Raw genomic sequence first — 18,159 nt, 5'->3', positions numbered from 1 at the left:
TGTGTCTCAGTGTGTCTCACGGATTCCTTAACGTTGAACGTAAAAGCTGCGTCCAACTTTTCCCAAGCACACAGCAGGGGCGTACATTTCTTTTCTTGCCCATAGTTTCTCAACAAGTCCTTAGTAATGGAGAATGCCAGAACAGAAAAGAAACACAAACTTTAAGGATTTTAACGTATATTACAACACTCGGAAAGACCAGCCTGTCTTTCTCCAGGAGCCCGGGATGTGCTGTTTCTCTCATCCTTGCAAACACTGTGTGTTTCCCTTCTTCTTCTTCTTCTTTTTTTTTTTAGTTTATTTATTTATTTGGAGTGGGGAGGGGCACAGAAAGAGGGAGAGAATCTCAAGCAGGCTCATACTGTCAGCACAGAGCCCGACTTGGGGCTCGAACTCAGGAACCGTAGACCGTGACCTGAGCTGAAATCAAGAGTCAACCAACAGAGCCACCGAGATTCCCCTCCTTCCTTTCTTACTACCGCTCTGCCCTGCAAGGCTGCACGGAGACTTCTCTGGTTATAGTTTCCACTTCGATTGCTTTGGTTACTAATGAGTATAAACATTTCTCATAAGCACGTTGCCTGTTTGCATTTCCACTTTTGTGCCTCGTCTCTCATTTGTCTTTAGCCACTTTTATCGATCTGTAAGAGCTTGACATATTTTAAGAGTCTTTCTACTTTCTTCTATATGTTGGAAATATTTTACCTAGTTCTGTGTCTTTTAGTTTTCTTAGTTGTGGTTTTTTGTAAAATTATTTACTAAAATTTTTAGAATATTTATGTTTGAAAGAGAAATAGAGAGAGAGAGAAAGAATGAGCAGCAGAGGGACACAGAGAGAGGGCAACAGAATCTGAAGCAGGATCTAGGCTCTGACTTGTCCGCACAGAGCCCGACGCGGGGCTCAAACTCACGAACTGTGACATCATGATCTGAGCCGAAGTTATTTATTTATTTATTTTAAGAGAGAGCTCCTGAACAGGGGATGGGCAGAGAGAAAGAGAGAGATTAAGAGAGCATCCCAAGCAGGATCTGTGCCGTCAGTGCAGAGCCCCACTTGGGATTCGATCTCAAGACTCTAGGATCATGACTTAAGCTGAAATCAAGAGTCGGATGCTTAACCAACTGAGCTGTCCAGGTGCCCCTATTAGTTGTGGTTGTTGACATCCAGGAGTTTTTGGTGTTTATGTCGAATCATTGTTTGTTTGTTTTTTTGTTCCTTTGTGGTGTCTGCCCTCATCAGCCCGGGAAAGCCTCTCAGGGGACTGGATTTTAGGGTTCACTGCCATGGTGTGCTGTTGGCCAGACACCAGACTGGACGACGCTATACATGTAGGGTGAACACAGCAACCTCTCAACTCTGGAGGCGTGGTGACAGTCACCGGCAATGCAGCCGTAGCCTGGGCAGTCAAGGGTCTTCTGTCTGTCCTTCCTTTTTGTGGGGACTCTGCTCCTTCTAGTCCTGCAAGCAGAGACAACGCCGGGCAGAGAGTCAGGGCTCCCCACTCACTGTGGAGCCTCAGTTTCCTCTTTTGTAAAATGAAGGAATGATCAGGAGACTCCTCCTTCCACTCCTATCAGATCGTGACCTAAACCTTAAATAGGGCCCGAAAAATCACTACCCCATGAAGCCCTTTCTAGACCTCTGAAGCCAGCCATCCCAGAGAAAGACAAAAAAAATTTTTTTTTCTATCTTATAATAAAGTCCCTGGATGTTAGGCAACACCACAAATAAAATTAGAAGAGAAAGAAGAAACTAGGAAAAATGTTTTCCACAATTGACTTATTCAATCTCCCTGATCCGGCCACGGGACGGATGATTCCTGCCCTTCCCTCAGAGAGAGAGACTCTGGGAAGCCTGGGGTTTGGGGGAGGGGCTCAGTCCAGGCGTTTTATCTTCTGGAATGAAGGAGCCAATGAATGAATGAGGGAAGAACCTCCACCCTAGGCAGTGGGGTTGCCTTCCTTGCAAAATTAAAAGGAGACAGACGCCTGACCCTACAGAGGAAGTGGCTTCCCTTCTGCTGTTTACTGTGGGCTTTTTCACTGTAGAACCTCCCAGCCTTTCTGAGCTCATCTGGAAAATGGGTTTGAGACAGACGCCTGACCCTACAGAGGAAGTGGCTTCCCTTCTGCTGTTTACTGTGGGCTTTTTCACTGTAGAACCTCCCAGCCTTTCTGAGCTCATCTGGAAAATGGGTTTAGAAATGTTCACCCCTTGGACCCCGGCTTCCTCCCTCCAAAGGATGTCAGTTGGGATGAATCAGAGAAGAGGTATTGGCCCAGCCACTGTTTGGACAAAAGAGGGATTATGAAACAGATATATTCTCACCCGCTGTACCCACATCTCTGGAAGAGTGTGGTTCGTAGCCATATGGACCGTAAAGGAACTTTCTGCAAAGTCAGAAGGTGGGGATGGGGAGACAATGAGGCGAGGGCGTTTTTATTTTCTCTCAGCGTCTTTTTTCACTCTAAACTGTTTTTTTCCCCTGCTCTTACAGGGCCTGGGCTGTCTTCTGACCTCCAGGCCTGGGAGAGGCGTGGCTGGCTCTAGGGCTCTACCGGAGATTGGGCTAGACATCAAGAGGGACTTCCTGGCTGGCGAGGCTGTGTAGCAGAGGAAGGAGAAAGGAGGAGCATCACCGGACTGTCTTCCCCGTGGGTGAGTGCTGATTTGCTGGGAGGCGCTCCAGGGCCTTTGGGTGAGACTCTTGCCACACTTCTCCCAGAGCAGCAGCGGGAAAAGCAAAGCCCAGCCCTGCTGGAAGGATCCTGAGAGGGAAAGCAGGCAGAGAAGTCAGGGTCAGACCACGCAGCAAATATTAGCAAGGGCCTGCCGTGTGCCTGGGGGTTGCACGCCCTGGGCTACACCAGTGAGTGAGACAGGTGATGGGCCAAACACAGAATTCAACGAGGAGGCATGACGGGGCTGGACTGGGGCAGGAGGCGATGGGAGGTGGAGGGAGAGGTGGAAGGGGTTGGTCGGGGAAAGCACCTTTGAGGCAGAGTCGTGCGGGACGAAATGACTCAGCAGTACCACGTGGAGATGACGCTGGTTTCTTGGCTCCTAGTCAAGGGCTTTTCCAGGGTGTTTTGGTCGCAAGTGACAGAAAACCCAGTTCACAAAGGCTGCTTCTTCCCCAATGGCTTTAAGGGAAGTCCTGGCCAAGATTGGGTCAGGACTCATTTCTGGACCAATCCCAACAGCATGAGGGTTGATCAGCAACCATTGGCCACTCCCCGGTCACAGGCCCGCAGTGGAGCTGGAGGCCAGAGAAGGGGATGTGGCTTCCCAGGTGATTTCTGAGCGCCAATGGCCAGCGCAGGCCGGACTCAGGCCGGCCCCACCCCAGCCATGACGGTGACGACGGTGACGCCTTCCCGCCTCTGTGCCGTGTCCCCATCAGTCAATCAATCAATCAATGTCTCCATTGACCGCGTCCCCAGACTTCACTGGGCACCTGCTCTATGCCACCCCCTCTGACCCTCACAGATCTTAGATTTCAAGATACAGATGTTTTTTGAATCCTCCAGGATCTGACCGTGTAATTGAGGAAATGTATCCTATATCCTTATTTTCATCCTGTCTTTTTGTGGTTTACTAATGACGTGAATTTTCTGTCATCAAAGGGAAGGATGTCCGTGGGATGGAGGAGTCAAGGCGGGCTCCGGAATGAGGGCAGCTTCCAGTGCATTTCAGGGGGGGGGGTTGTATCAGGGAGGGTAAAATGCGACCGTGCGGGCAGGATACTGGCTAAGGCAGGCTGCACATACAGCCGTGTGATTATGGTTTGGGGGTTACATGATTAGAATGTGCGTAGTGCTCAGATCACTGGTGGTTTACAAGATCACAAGGAGGAACACAGGCAAACGTGTATTTTAGTAGTCAGGTATTTATTCCAAATTTGTCTTAGAAACAAAGATATTATTACCTTATCAGACCTGGAAAATACAGTCAAGGATAAAGCTGAAATTAACCAAATAAAAGGGGGAGAGGCGGAGAAGAGGCTGTTTAAAGGGAAATCGTAAATGCAGGTGGTTTGCAGGAAGGGCAACAAGACGGTTGTGAGCAGCGAGGTTTGGGAAATGCTGGTGGAGAGCTTGGGGTCCAGGGTCACGTAGCCTTGGGCTCAAGCCCAGGACCCAGCAGGCGCACAATGAATCCCTGGGCAGGTGGCATCACTTTTCTGGACCTCAGTTTTCTTACCTGTAAAATGGAACTGAGACGGGGACCTATTCCACAGAGTTCAAGGAATCCCTGAGACAGAGACGGCATGCGAAGCCCTTAGCGTGGTATCTGGTGCAAGTGAGCGCACACTCAGCTATTCATAACCTGTATTCTTTGCGAGGGAAGGGAGCTGTTGGCTCCAGGCGAAGAGGGTGCACGGCTGGAGGAAGCCCCCGAGGGTGAAGCGGGGTCCTCTATAGGGAGGCTCACCGCTCTCTGCCTCCAGGTCCGCTCTCCCCCGCGCGGGGAGCTGTCTGCTGACTCGGGAGGGCTGGGCTGTGCTCCGCAGAGTTAATCTATGTTGTTTATCTTTTAAACACCATTAACCACAAATTAGCTGATTCTTTTGTGGCTATAAATTAATAGATTCCATTAGTAAACAGTCAATTACAGGATGATTACTTTTTCTCCCGAACCTCGAGGTTTTTTTATAGCTATTTGACAGCATTTGATTCTGCCTCTTCCCACTCCTGGCCTCCTTCCTGGCTTCTTGGCTCATTGGACCAGAGCTTCCAGATGGACTCGGGAGGCTGAGGGTGGGTGGCGTGGACTCCTTCTGGAATGAGGTTGTAAGCAGCGGCCTGTCATTTGCTTTGCAGAAACAAAACCGACTGGAAGTTTATTTTCAAGGGAATTTCTATTTCTAACACAAATCAAAACAGCAGTTTCCATCTCCTTTAATTCTGGTGTCTGCCTTAAACACATCCTATTTGTTTTTTTCTCCCAGATTTTTCCTACTTCTGGGGCCTCATCCTGGTAAGCCCATTTCTTTCTACCCCTCTATCCCTGCCTTCTATCCATCCTTCTTTCCTTCCCTTCTTCCTTCCTTCCTTCCTTCCTTCCTTCCTTCCTTCCTTCTATCCATCCAGCCAGCCAGCCAGCCAGCCAGCCAGCCAGCCATCCATCCATCCATCCATCCAACTATCCATCCAACTATCCATCCATCCATCCATCCATCCATCCATCCATCCATCCATCCATCCATCCATCCAACTATCCACCCATCTATCCATCCATCCATCCATCCATCCAACCATCCATCCATCCATCCATCCATCCAACCATCCATCCATCCATCCAACTATCCATCCATCCATCCATCCATCCATCCATCCATCCGTCTGTCCATCCTCCTTCTATCTAGATAAATCCTTCTATTTTTCACTGGAGTTGCCTAGAGGGACACGGATCCCACTCCATCCATCTTCCAAGTCTTTAAACATTCAGGTAGTGAGATGGGTTTCTTTTTTCCAATGCATAGCTGTGAACTGACTACAGGGATAACAAACCTAGTGACCTGGGGAGTTAGGCAGGTAACTTAAGTAACTAAAAGCAAAAGAGAGACCCAGTGTTTCAGTGAACTAGGGGCTTCGAGCTGCTCCTAAGGCCTAATTCAAATTAATTTTTTTACATTTATTTATTTTTGAGAGACAGAGCATGAGCAGAGGAGAAGCAGAGAGAGGGAGACACAGAATGCAAAGCAGGCTCCAGGCTCTGAGCTGTCAGCACAGAGCCCGACGCAGGACTTGAACCCACAAACTGTGAAGTCATGACCTGAGCCGAAGTTGGACGCTTAACCGACTGAGCCACCCAGGCGCCCCTCAAATTGAAAACAAAATGAAACCCCTTTAGACCTTGGGTTTGTGACTTTTGCTGTACCGTCTGGAATTCTTTGATTGCAAACAATGGATATGGGTTGGCTTTTGCAGTAGGCCAAAGAAAGGTCCCTGAAGGTATCCTTTAAGTGTTGGCTAAAATTTCACTTCCTTCTGGAACCTTCCCCGGATCCCTAGACCAGGTCAGCTACTCCTATCCAGTGTGTTCCTAGCACCCTGTGTCTCTGCTTCATACCCTCGTCACGACTACAATTTATTAATTTGCTAGTATCATTAATTGTGGGTATCTGATTGTTTCGTTTACTGAGTTCACTCCTGCTTCTCCCACCCCTACTAAGGTGCCTGGCACACAGTGGGCCCTCACTACTTATTTGTTGACTTACTAACGGCTGCCAAATAATTCTTCCCAGAGCACAGTGGGCGGGGGTGGGGGTGCTGACCCTGTCTGGCCCAGGACCTTTCTTGCCTCCCGGGGGTGGGGAGGACAGACTCCTTTAGCCATCTGCTTCCCCAGCCGTGGATGCCTCTGTTTTGGCACGTGTTCTGCGCAGCCTGGGTTTCTGGAACGGGTCCACTGGAGTTTGAATTGCACCTCTGTTACAGCGGGTTGATAAGGAGAGGAAGCTGTGTGCGCACAGCCGATCTGTATGCAGAGCGGTTCTGAGATAGCGCAGCTGCTCCTGGCCCGCTGCCCCCCAGGCTCTGGGAGGATCGCGGTCCCGAGGTTCCCCGGCATTGAGGGCTGGGCGCCCCCCGGCCTCCGTATCCCTCACTCCTACCTGCCAAGTGGGACGTCTGGGTGTCCTCAAATTGCCCCATGTATTGACCCAGTTATTTTACCTTGGGCTTTACCAATGTTTTCCTGCAAGACGGAAAGTAACATTGCATTTGTATCCTGGGAATCCTTGGGGTGCGCTTATTACCATGCAGGGCGGAGATGCAGGGGTGATGGAACAAGGAGGCAGTCTCCTCACATGGGGGCTGCAGTTCGGGGGGCAGACAGAGGCATTAGAGAACGTATACATAAAATGGCAACCACCACAGGGGTGCTTGGGGGCTCAGTCGGTGGAGCGTCTGACTTCGGCTCAAGTCATGATCTCACTGTTTGTGAGTTCGAGCCCCACGTCTGGCTCTGTGCTGACAGTTCGGAGCCTGGAGCCTGCTTCCGATTCTGTGTCTTCCTCTCTCTCTCTGCCCCTCTCCCACTTGCTCTCTGTATCTCTCTCTCAAAAATAAATAAAAAAATTAAAAAAAAAAAGAAAGAGGCCAATGACTGGCTCACAGGATGTGCAGGGAAGGGCACCGTGGGTGGGAGGAGGTCGGTTAGGAGGCTCCTGACGCCGTGGGACAAAGTGCTGGCGTCTGAGCCTGGGGGACAAGGAACAGGCGCAAAGGGCATTTTAGAGATAATGCATTAGATCCGGAGAGTGAGGGGCGGGAGGGCAGGGATAGCTCTCACGTTTCTTGCTTTGCTGTGAAAGCTGACTGGGGTGTGGACACTGGGAGAGGTGCCTGACTGGGGGGAAGGTCCCAAGTTCAGTGTCGACCCTGCTGAGTTTGAGGTGCCTGTGGTTGATTGCTTCCAGAAACGGCCCTCTTAGTCTTCAGCCACGCCGCTCTGAATGTGCCTGATCTCGTCCGATCTCAGAAGCAAAAGTGGCCCCAGCTGTTGTCCTGCCTGGGTGCACGCCCCTTCGCAATTGACTCTGCAGTTCCTCGGTCGAGGGCAGCCTGGCCTCGCGACACGGCTGACCTCGGGGTGCAGCAGAAGGAACACCCCACTGCCTTCCAGCCCTGGGTTCTTGCACATTTGTGCTCGTTCTCCAGACGCCCTCCAGAGCCTCCCGGGGAACAGGCCTGGGCCAGCCCGTTGGCTAATGACAGACCACGTGGGGCCGGTGACTCATCTTAACCGAGCCCGTCCTGGACCAGCCAGCTGACCTCAGCCAGGATCAAAAGAACCATCCGGCTGATTCCAGCCCGGGCTGACGACCTGTAGAATCGCAAGCTATATGTAGATGGCTGTTAGAAAAAACAGCCATGTTTTTTCTAATAAGCCATTTGCTTATGCTGAGCGAAATGAGTCAGGCAGAGAAGGACAGATACCATATGTTTGCACGTATAGGAGGATTAGGAGGAACTTAACGGAGGACCATGGGGGAGAAGAAGGGGGGAAATAGTTGGGGAGAGGGAGGGAGGCAAACCATGAGAGACTCTTGAATGATGAGAACAAACTGAGGACTGATGGGGGTGGGGGGCGAGGGGGGAAATGGGCACGGAGGAGGGCACTTGTGGCGGTGAGCACTGGGTGTTATATGGAAACCAAGTTGACAATAAACTATTTGTAAAAAAATAAAATATGATTCATGAAAAAAAAAGTCCATTGCTAAACTTGGGGTTGTTGACTCTCCGGCCATAGCTGATACGTTATCTTGAGCCCCCTGAATAAAGAGGAGAGGAAGCAATGAGCAGTTGGATATACAAACATGGAACTCAGACTCGAGGTTTGAGTGGGAGGAAAGAAATATGTGAGGTTTCTGGGCAGGAGAAAATAAGTTTGCAAAGGAGACAGAGACGTTTGCCAGCAAGTAGGAGGGAAACCAGGCGGAGCCACGCAAGGAAGAGGCCGTCGGTGGTGTCAGCGGCTGCTGATGGTCTAACAGAGTCTTTGCCTGGCGAGAGGGAGACCAGGACGAGCAAGGAACAGCTTGAGGACACTGGCTGGAAGCGCGGCTGGAGATGGCCCAGAGGAAGCGGTACAGACGGTCTCTTGCCCGTTAGAGGGGGGCCGACGGCTGACCCCGAGCAGCAATCCGTGGTCTATCTACGATCCGTTTACTCTTTCTAAGAGTGTACATTGTTCATCGCACCGACGTGCTGACTGCAAAAACCGCCCCCGATTCTTCTCATCTCGTACTCGTGCCCCTTTGCAGTGTGACTTGGAGGCGACTTCCACAAAGACGTGCGCCTCCTGTGAGTCTGGGTGGGACACATGTCTTGCTTTGGCTGACGGGGCTGCGACACACACGACTCCAGCCAGAGGCTCGAGGGTGTGTGCACCGGGCTTCTTGCTACCACCCTCACGGGGGGAAGTCGAGACTAGCCTGCTGGGTGATGGGAGGCGGCTAACCTGTCGTCCTGCCTCCCGGCCCACCGCCGGCCAAGGCCGGGAGTAGAGCCTCTCTGCTACCTGGCGGAAGCTACTGAAACGTGGATGAACCCGGCCAAGGTCAGTGGTGCTGCCCAGCAGAGCCTGGCCCAGCACCCCGACCCTCTGAACCATGGGCTACCTAAGCACTTAGTATTGAAGCCACGAATGGAATAGCCATTCTATTCTATAGACTAGGAATGGAGATAGTATCTTCTTACTAGTGTTCTTTAGACGAGCTGAGGTGTCTAACGCTCGGAGAACAAGGTGTTCAGTGAGCGTTCAGTCATTCTCCTCCTCCCCCTCCCCCGTCTTTGTCTTCCTCTTCTCCCTCTTTCCGCTCTTCCGCGTCCTTCTCCTTCCCCCTTCCTCCTCCTTCCTCCTCTTCTGCCCCCTTCTCTCTCTCCTTCTTCCTTCTTTCTTTTTTCTTCTTTCTTCTTCTTCATTATCGTGATCATCATCATCATGATCATCATCATCACCATCATCTCTTTCTTTTTCTTTCAAAGTATTTCCAGGTATTGACGAATCTCAATGTGTAGCATTTGCTTCCACATTTTATTGTATATAGATTTTATTCCTTCTTGACATCTTAAAAATCCTTTCTGGCTGGGGAGAGATGGCCCTGCCTGGGCTAGCCAACTTTTAGACAGCAAAGTCTCCCTCCTCCCTCTCCCGCCCCCGCCAGGAGCAGGCTTCCGTATGCGAACTCACCCGTCCAGGGCCCTGCCTCCTCCATCTCATTCCTACACTCCAGAACACAATGTTCTCCTTTCTGGATCCTTCCAGGGTCCGGTACCAGGGCACTCGAGAGTCCAGAACCTGCTAGAATTATTCAAAGTGGTCTGCCCTAAGCTGCTAGCGCTGCCCTGGCCTGCTTTTCTTGTAGAAATCCTAGGAGAGGTCATGGCCTGGCACACCCCCCGCTCCTGACCACCCTCTGCCTCTCCATGCGGCCGCGAGGGGTGCGCTTCCTGTCTGGAGAGTTTGGGGGTACGGTATGTTTTGTCTCCCTGAGGCTTTCATCTGTTTCCTCTTGTGGCTGCACCTGACTGACCATTTCACACACATAAAAAATACAAACCGCTGTTGTGGATGAACATTTAGATTATTTGTAGCCATTTGTCACAAACAGCCTTGCACTTGTTTCTTTGGATGTTTGCGCAAATGTCCAGGGGTCGGGGGGTACATGCTGCCTGGGGCTCGGGCGGCCAGGAGCAGGCAGTCCGGGGTGGGCAGCCAGGGGCCAGCCAAGAGTTTCCCAAGCAGCTTGAGAATGGAGTCTGCTCAACTTCAAGAAAACCCCATCAGAAAAAAGAAAAAGCAAAGGGAAAAATACTTCCAGCCATATTCAATATAGGAAAAACGAATATCAGCTTTTCCCTATAGTTTTCTGCTCAGCTGTGCAATTTTGACAATGCTATACATGCTTTGGGATGACTTTTCAGTGGAAGATGGAAAATTTATGTGTGGCCGCTGGGATTAAGCAAACAGAAAGCCAAACGTTGGATGTCCCAACGTGGTGTCTCCTGGTGACATCTTTGGGAGAGGCTTCGAATTGATTCACCCGCCATGTGGAGCTTTCTTCTTGCTGCAGTGACCGCGTGGGACCCCGTGGGTCCAGGAGAGAATGGGAGCTGCAGGCATTTGGGTTTATTTCTCTTGGGCGGTGTCCCTCGGTACTAGAGAGAGAGAGAAAAAACGAAGGGGGGAAAAAGCCTGGTCATTTTATCTCTGGTTACAAACATCTTTCATTTCTCCCGAAAGAAATGAAAACACACATCGCCACGTAATGATGTTGACTGAAAAAAAAATCCCTGCGTAAATCAACAGACACAATCTGGATAACATGGATCATTCAGCGGCTTCTTTGTGAACCCTGCCCCTTCCTCCCTGCCAGCAGCTCGCACACTGTGAGCTCCTTGGCATTTTATTTGCTTTCCTTTCTCGAAAGCGCATGGGTGGGGAGAGGCTTGTCCCCAATCGTGCCGGGTGAATAGCGAGGGGACATTCCCCGAATAGCTCATCGGAGCGTCCGTCAGGAGAGTCTTTTTTCCCCCCGAGGCTCATGGCAGGGAATCAAATATTTAAAGGTGATTTTTAGACTTAGAGGCACATGAAGAGATTTGTTTGGCCAAGGAGGGGCTGAGAAAGCGGCTCCGGTGATGGGGAAGGATTTTCTGCCAGGACGAGGCTGACTCCCCTGCATTCTGCCTGTGAATGTAACGCCTCCATCAAGTTTTCCCTAAGAAGATTCCATCGGCCAGACCCTCGGTGGGGGGCCAGGGTCGGACCCACCAGCGGGTTTGGGGGCTGCGATCCCCTAGGCGACAAGCCCTCTGCCCCGACAGCACCTGCCGCCCCGTGACGGTCCCCGTGGCAGCGTTTTGAGTCGAGTGCTGACAGCTTCGAATTGCAGGCAAGGGGGGTGAGAAATCAGAAGTGATTCATCTGCCTGCTCGGTGCAGCGGCAAACGGACTGACGGGGCCTTCAGTCCGCTCGGCCGGCTGGGCTGCAGAAGGAACCTAACAGGAACGGACAGCTGGGGCCTGGGGGTGGCCGCACGAGGGCCCGGAGATGAGGGGCGGGGGAGGGTCAGATGATGGCAGTCAGGTGCATTCAGGCAAGACTCGCGACGGCCCAGCTGCCAAAGCACGCGCTCTGGGAGCCTGGCTCTTGCCTCCGGGGTCGACCGTCCCATCAGCTGCCGGTCGTGAGTGTGGCCTTTAAATTGCCACCGGGAACGGCAGTGGGATGTGGAGGAGGGCCTGGATGGACCATCTTTCATTCATATCGTGAATATCAGGAAAATGCATATCAGGGAAAACACCATTAGCACCCCAAAGCCATGATTTTGAGCCCCAGGTATTTTTTTCTAATAGAAATAACAACCATCCATAATCATGAAGACTTTGCTGCGAGGTGCGTATATTCCTAAGTGATAAGGAAGCGGGTATGCTGGTGTTCGTGGATGCAAGCGTGTGCACGGGTGCCTGCGCGCACACACGCACACTCACGTGCACACACACACACACACACACACAGTAACACCTTGATTTGCGAGCGTAATTCATTCTGGAAACATGCTTGTAACCCAAAGCACTGGGATATCAAAGCGCATTTCCCCATAAGAACTAACGGAGACTCAGATGATTCGTTCCACAACCCAAAAATATTCATGTAAAAATGATGACAGTATGTAATATAATACAAAATGATATGGAAAATGCAAACTATAAAGACAGACACACAAATTAACCTGCACTTCCCTTTGAAAACCTGCGAGGCAAGAGAGAGGAGGGTCATTGTGAGGGACGACGTTCACCATCACTGACGGAATCACTGCTATCTGTTGGCTCGATCGGATGTTTTTCTTTTCGTGCAGCTTCAACAAGGAGCCTGTCCAGTGACGCTTGCTTTTGCCTCCTTTTGACGATTGTGGGGAAATGTGACACAGCTGCGTTATCCTGAAACAGACTCTTCGCTCGCATTGCTCCAGCCTTGTTTGGGTGGTGATTTTCTACAAAGTTTTGCACGCTTTCCCACGTTCTACACGTCTCCCTAATCTCATTTGAAGCAGGGGTTCCTCTGCCTTTTCCTCCTTCTCCTCTGCAGACGAGATCTCCTCCATACCTCTTGCTATTGCTCACGACGCAGAGACGGGGCATCCGAGCATAGGAGTCGGTGACCCACAATCCCACAGAGAGAGAAAGAGAGAGAGAGAGAGAGAATAACCATCGGCTCAGTTGTGATCATGTGACGTTCGGGGTCACGTACTGCAAGCTCGTTTATCAAGTCAAAGTTTATTGCAAATGTTGGCTCGTCTCCCAGAATGTTCGCAGAGCAAGTTACTTACAATCCAAGGTTTTACTGTGTTTCTTTTCAGACTTGAGAGTTCTTTGAAGAGTTACCAGCACCCCCACAGTACAGACGAGGAAACTAAATGCCAAATCACCTTAGTTTGGGATGTTTATCACCCGGGAATGAGAAAATCAGCTGTTCTCACTCCACACGTGCCGTTCTGGTACATGCTCCATGGGAAACTGCTCATTAATAGCTCCTTTTCCTTCGTCCCTGTCTGTGATTTTGCTGATTTAAATCCTACTCATCAAAGTCAAGCTCACCAGCCCTCTTCCAGAAAAGCCTGTGTTTCTACATGTAGGAAATAATAATGTATGTAAAACCTAGGCAATTTGATCAAATATGGTTTAGAAAACATCTCACCTTTGTAGGGTCACTTCTTAGGTAACCACATTGTCATTNAACCGCGAGATCATGACCTAAGCGAAAGTCGGACGCTTAACCGACTAAGCCACCCAGGCGCCCCCGGATGAGCTCTTTAAAACACTCAACTCCTGGTGACCAGTCTTTGTTCAGGACAAAGGCCGCTTTCTTTCTCTCCCTTTGGGGTTCACGATCAGCCCATTCACAGCCCAGCCCTGTCCGGTAGCCTGGAAGATAGGTCTGCACAACACACACACACGTGCACACACACACACTCAGGCCACAAACATGTGTACACACACTTGCCCTCTCACATACACCCCTGGGCCTTCACACACGCTCATACACACCCCTCAAGTGGTGACCACATGTGGGTATCTGGAGTTCGAGGTCAATACTGAGTATCATGGGATTGCATGAGGGGCAGGATGAGTTTTAGCATCGGCCAGTCCACGGTCCACTGAATCCTGCTGAATTCATCAGAAAGCCTCTGCCAGGGACCAGGCTCCACGCGGGGACCTGGGGGGCAGGGGACCAAAGGAGGAGAGATGCGCTGGTGAGGTTCGAAGGCCACAGACTTGCGGCGATCAGGACCCACATGTCCTACCACTCGCCGCAGCGTCTCCCCGGGGCCCAGCGGCACACCCGGCACACAGTAGGCCCTCAGTACTTTGTGCTGAAGAGCTTCGCGGTGACCCTGATGGAGAGAGAGCCAAGTTCTTCTGCAGGAAGAACAGGAGTCGCAAAGCTCCTCGGGAGGAGGGCATCTGGGCAGAAACCTCAGGACCCGTCCACAGCCCTCCCCCACCCCCATTCCTCCCCAGATCGCTCTCCTGCTCTCTTATTCTTTTTTTTTAATTTAAACATATCTTCTTGGGCGCCCGGGTGGCTTAGTCGGTTAAGCGTCCGACTTTCGCTTAGGTCGTGATCTTGCGGTTCGTGGGTTCGAGCCCCATGTCGGGCTCTGTGCTGACTGCCAGCTCAGAGCCTGGAGCCTGTTTCAGTCTGTGACTCCCTCTCTCTCTGACCCTCCCCTGCTCATGCTGTCTCTCTCTCTCTCCTAGAAATAAAATAAAAATATTAAAAAATATATATCTTCTTTAAAAATTTTTTATGTTTTATTTATTTTTTAGAGAGAGAGTGACAGTGCAAGCAGGGGAGGGGCAAAGAGGGAGGCAGACACAGAATCCAAAGCAGGCTCCAGGCTCTGAGCTGTCAGCACAGAGCCCGACGTGGGGCTCGAACTCACGAACTGTGAGATCATGACCAGAGCCGAAGTCGGGTGCTCAACTGACTGAGCCACCCAGGTGTCCCTCCTGCTCTCTTCTTAGTTCCTCGGTCCCACAAGTGAGCCCCCCCCATCATGTGCCAGGCTCTCTGCAGTGGTAACAGCAGACCCACATCCTGCACCTGTGACCCCCCAGCCGGCATCCAGGGGAGACGGGCATTGAACCAGAGAATGTCTGGGATGCAGTCCTGCGGGCCACGGCGGCTGCGTGAGGGGGCGGGGCGGGGCCCACCCCCACCCTGCTGTGGGTCAGAGATGCCTTCTCTGAGGCTGGATGGCCTCTTGTGAGCCAGGTGAGGAGCACCTGGAAGAGCATGCTAGGCTGAGGGAACAGAATGTGTGAGCGTCCTGAGGCCCGGAAGAGGATCCTTGAAGAACTGAGGGAGGGTGTGGGGTGAGGGGAAAGTGGGTGTCCCTAGAGAGTGGTTTAGGAGGGGGCCTTGGAGCTGGGGGCCCGGATGGACACTCTCAGGGCACAAGCAGAGGCGGGTGACCAGCACAGTGGATGACAGCCCACAATGGCCTGTTCGGGGCACACGGGACACACATGTGCCCACACACTAGAGAAGTAGTTCATCCAGGAACCGCGGGGAGCCATCTATGACCTTTCATCAAGGGAGGGACACGGTCAAATGTGCTGTGGACAAGCCCGGCTGACCCCCGTGCAGAGAATGGAATTCTAACCCCAAACTTGATGAAGAGAAGTTTCCATCCCCTCTTAGTTTTCCTTGTGGAAATTAGTATTTCGCAGGGAAGGAAATTCTGTGACTCACAAGGGGGTTGACGTTCAAGGCCCAGGACCGGTTTTGGTCACCTTGCTCATCAGAGGATTTGGAGCAATAAGGACGGTCACAGGGATGTGGCTGCTGGTGGTGGTTCCCTGACGCCCTGGGCTCCTTTTTCTGCTGGTTTAGAGACGATGCTAGCACTTTCTCCTTCTAGCCGTGGGCGGACGGGCCTCAGTTTCCCCCTGGGGGCAGTGCCCAGCGGGCAGGCACTCACCCCTACCAGCTGGCTGAGGCCTCTTGGCACACGGGGCGGCTCCTTCTGTGCACTAAGCAGGAGGGGCTGAGAACGGGTATTCCCTGGCCCCCCAGAGAAAGGGCTAGAAGGAAGAAACTCTGAATCAAACAGGGAAGACTGAAAGCAGCAGCAAAGCCTTCCATCAGGACAATGGACGAGGGTACACGGTGGTGCAGGTGTCCCCACCCTGCTCCCCAGACCTATGTCTGTGGTACCGCGCGTCCTCACCTCTGGCTCCTTCCTCTGGCCTCCGCTAATGAACATACTCTCTAAGTACAAAGGGCTTTCTCTGAAGCACAGTCTTAGGACAAGCCCAGCTGCCCTGCCACCCCTGATTCCTGAGCTCCCCTTGGCAGCATCCTTCAAGGAGCACCCCTTTCTCCTTGCAGAAAGTTTGAAACCCCTTTGGCCAGACTTGACCGCGGGAGCTCCGACTCCCCTCCATGCCTCTCACTCACTTGACACGTGACCTTAGGGGCTCACGACTCCCTCTGGGATCATTCCTCGCCTCCAGCCACGTCTCTGACTAGATGCGAGTCTCCGGTTCCAAAAGGCCCCTGAGCCGTTAGCCCATCGCTTCCGAATCAGCCTCGACTTACTCATCTGCAAAATGAGACCACAGTGTCTGGGCTTCTCCTGACGGGTGGTGACACACGGCAGCTCTCCCGGGCTGCTGGGCCGAAGGGGTGGGTGAGGTGGCAGTCGTTTGCCCGGCATTCGTTTGCTCTTCAGAGTTTCTGCTCTTAATTTCGCAGCCCTCCGGGAACCAGAGGAGGATCTGGGAGGTGGTTCGGTGCGAAGGCAGAGCGAGAGCCCGGGGCAGGGAGGAGGCGGCGGGGCGGCCCCGCGCTGGGGCAAAGGTGAGCACGGCTCCTCCCGGCCCGGCTCTCCGCATTCTGGACAGGTGAGCGCTTACCTGCCCTCCGCCTCACCCGCGGCCTAGTGACGCGTCCGCGGGCACCGCCAGCGCCCAGGATACCGACCCCGGTGACCGCACGCAGTAGCTGCTGAGTTAAAGGAGTCGAATCACAGAAGGGACGCGCGGGCCCACCCATCGCCGGGGACTGCGGCCTCTCAGGCCTGCAGGGGGGCGGGTGGAGGGCTGTCAACCTGCTCTCCCAGGTTCTCNGACAGTTCGATCCCGGTTCCCGGCAGATGCTTATCTGCCCATTTCACAAACCTTCACCGGTGGAATAACTTGTTTGCTGAAGCAGCTTTCTTCCCTCATTTTATGGCCGGTCGTCAGCGGCCCCTTCCGTGGGCTGGTCTGGGGGAGGGGCGGGGCGAGAAGAGCCCCTCCCTCTCGGTCCAGCCTCCTCCCCCACCCCCCACCCACAGGGGCAGTAAGTCCCAAATGAGCGAGTCCACCAGGTTCAAAAGGGGGACGTGTCTCCACTGACCACTCAACCAGCCTCTGCCTTCTGAAGTGCGATCCGCTTTCGGATGGGGCTGCACCCAGGGAGGGCGGGCCGCTGCTCCTGCCCTCTGCCCCCCCTTACTCCCCCCCCCCACGCTCTGTGCATGGCGTGTACTTAAGGCACGAAATTTACACCCTGTGCAAAAATGCATTGCTTGACCCCATGCATTTACCTGGCTCCTTGCGGCCACCCAGGTCCAAGGTCATCTCCGTGGGAAGAAGATCCGCTCTTACTGCAGAATCGTTGGTTCATTTACCGATTTGTTCAATGAGTTTGCTGCTGACACCGTGCGGGTCACTGGGCCAAGCCAGGGGTTAAGAACAGTGAGGTGAGTAAAATCGGACGCCTCCATAGCTTGCGAGGGAGGGAGAGGCGGCGTTAGACAGAGTACAGGAGGGACCTGGGCCCTCGCCAGGTGCCAGGCACAGAGCGCTTTACCTTGGGCACCTCATTCAGTCTTTGTGAAAACCCAATCTGGTAGCTTGATTTCTAGTATTTCCGTTTAGGGAACCGCGGCCGGAAGAGGTGGAGTGAGTTGTCCAAGGCCACACGGCTGGTGAGTAGCAGAGCCTGGAGCTGAGCCCCAGCCTCCTAGCTGCAGAGGCCACGCCTTAACCAGGAGGCTGTACACCCCAGTGATATGTTTTTTCTGTGAGAAGACGGTGAGAGAGGCATGTGGCGCTCTGGGTGATCCTAGAGAGGGGACCTGGTTTAAGCTGGAGGTCAGTGAACCTGTCTCAGGAAATGCCCTTGATGCTGCCCTTGGGAGGATGGGGAGGAATCAGACAGGTAGAGAATGGGAAGAAGTATATTCCAGGAGGAGGGAACAGCAGATGCCAAGGTCCTGAGGCCAGAGCCCAGCACACGAATCGTGTTCTTTTCTTTGTTAGACACTACGATCTTTCACCTGCCTTCCACCTGACCAAGAGCACCCCACAAATGAGGCTGTGTTTCAGCGGAAGCAGGTTCCAGCTCTGATATTTTCCCAAATATCTGGTCTCACGTGTTCTTCCAGTACCTCGCCGCTCCCCGTTCAGAGGCAGAGTCGATTTCCTGGTCCTTGGAACGTGGGTGGGTTTTGTGAGTGCCCTGATGAATAAAATATCGTAGAAGTGACTGGTGTCATGGGGCTTCTGAGGCTCGGTCACAAAAGGTGATGTGTGGCTGGTGATCTCTCTCTCTCTCTCTCTCTCTCTCTCCTTTTACCTTTGGCACA

At 52.6% G+C, this 18,159-nt stretch overlaps 1 long non-coding RNA gene across 4 annotated transcripts in view; it reads left to right on the top strand.

Annotated features, from left to right (window-relative positions):
• LOC144243265 (uncharacterized) overlaps nucleotides 1-18,059 on the top strand; it is a 40,557-nt gene extending 22,498 nt beyond the window's left edge. For all 4 annotated transcript variants that reach the window (XR_013338593.1, XR_013338592.1, XR_013338591.1 and 1 more), the window contains 5 exons: nucleotides 2,499-2,659; nucleotides 16,281-16,385; nucleotides 17,138-17,271; nucleotides 17,450-17,499; nucleotides 17,834-18,059. This is a non-coding gene — a long non-coding RNA (uncharacterized LOC144243265). The remainder of the gene's footprint in view (nucleotides 1-2,498; nucleotides 2,660-16,280; nucleotides 16,386-17,137; nucleotides 17,272-17,449; nucleotides 17,500-17,833) is intronic.
• Nucleotides 18,060-18,159: the final 100 nt, after the last annotated feature.

Source organism: Crocuta crocuta, unplaced genomic scaffold, assembly GCF_008692635.1.
Source record: "Crocuta crocuta isolate KB4526 unplaced genomic scaffold, BGI_CrCroc_1.0 scaffold27, whole genome shotgun sequence".
NCBI classification, from domain to species: Eukaryota; Metazoa; Chordata; class Mammalia; order Carnivora; family Hyaenidae; genus Crocuta; species Crocuta crocuta.
This window is presented reverse-complemented; position numbering and strand designations above follow the sequence as displayed.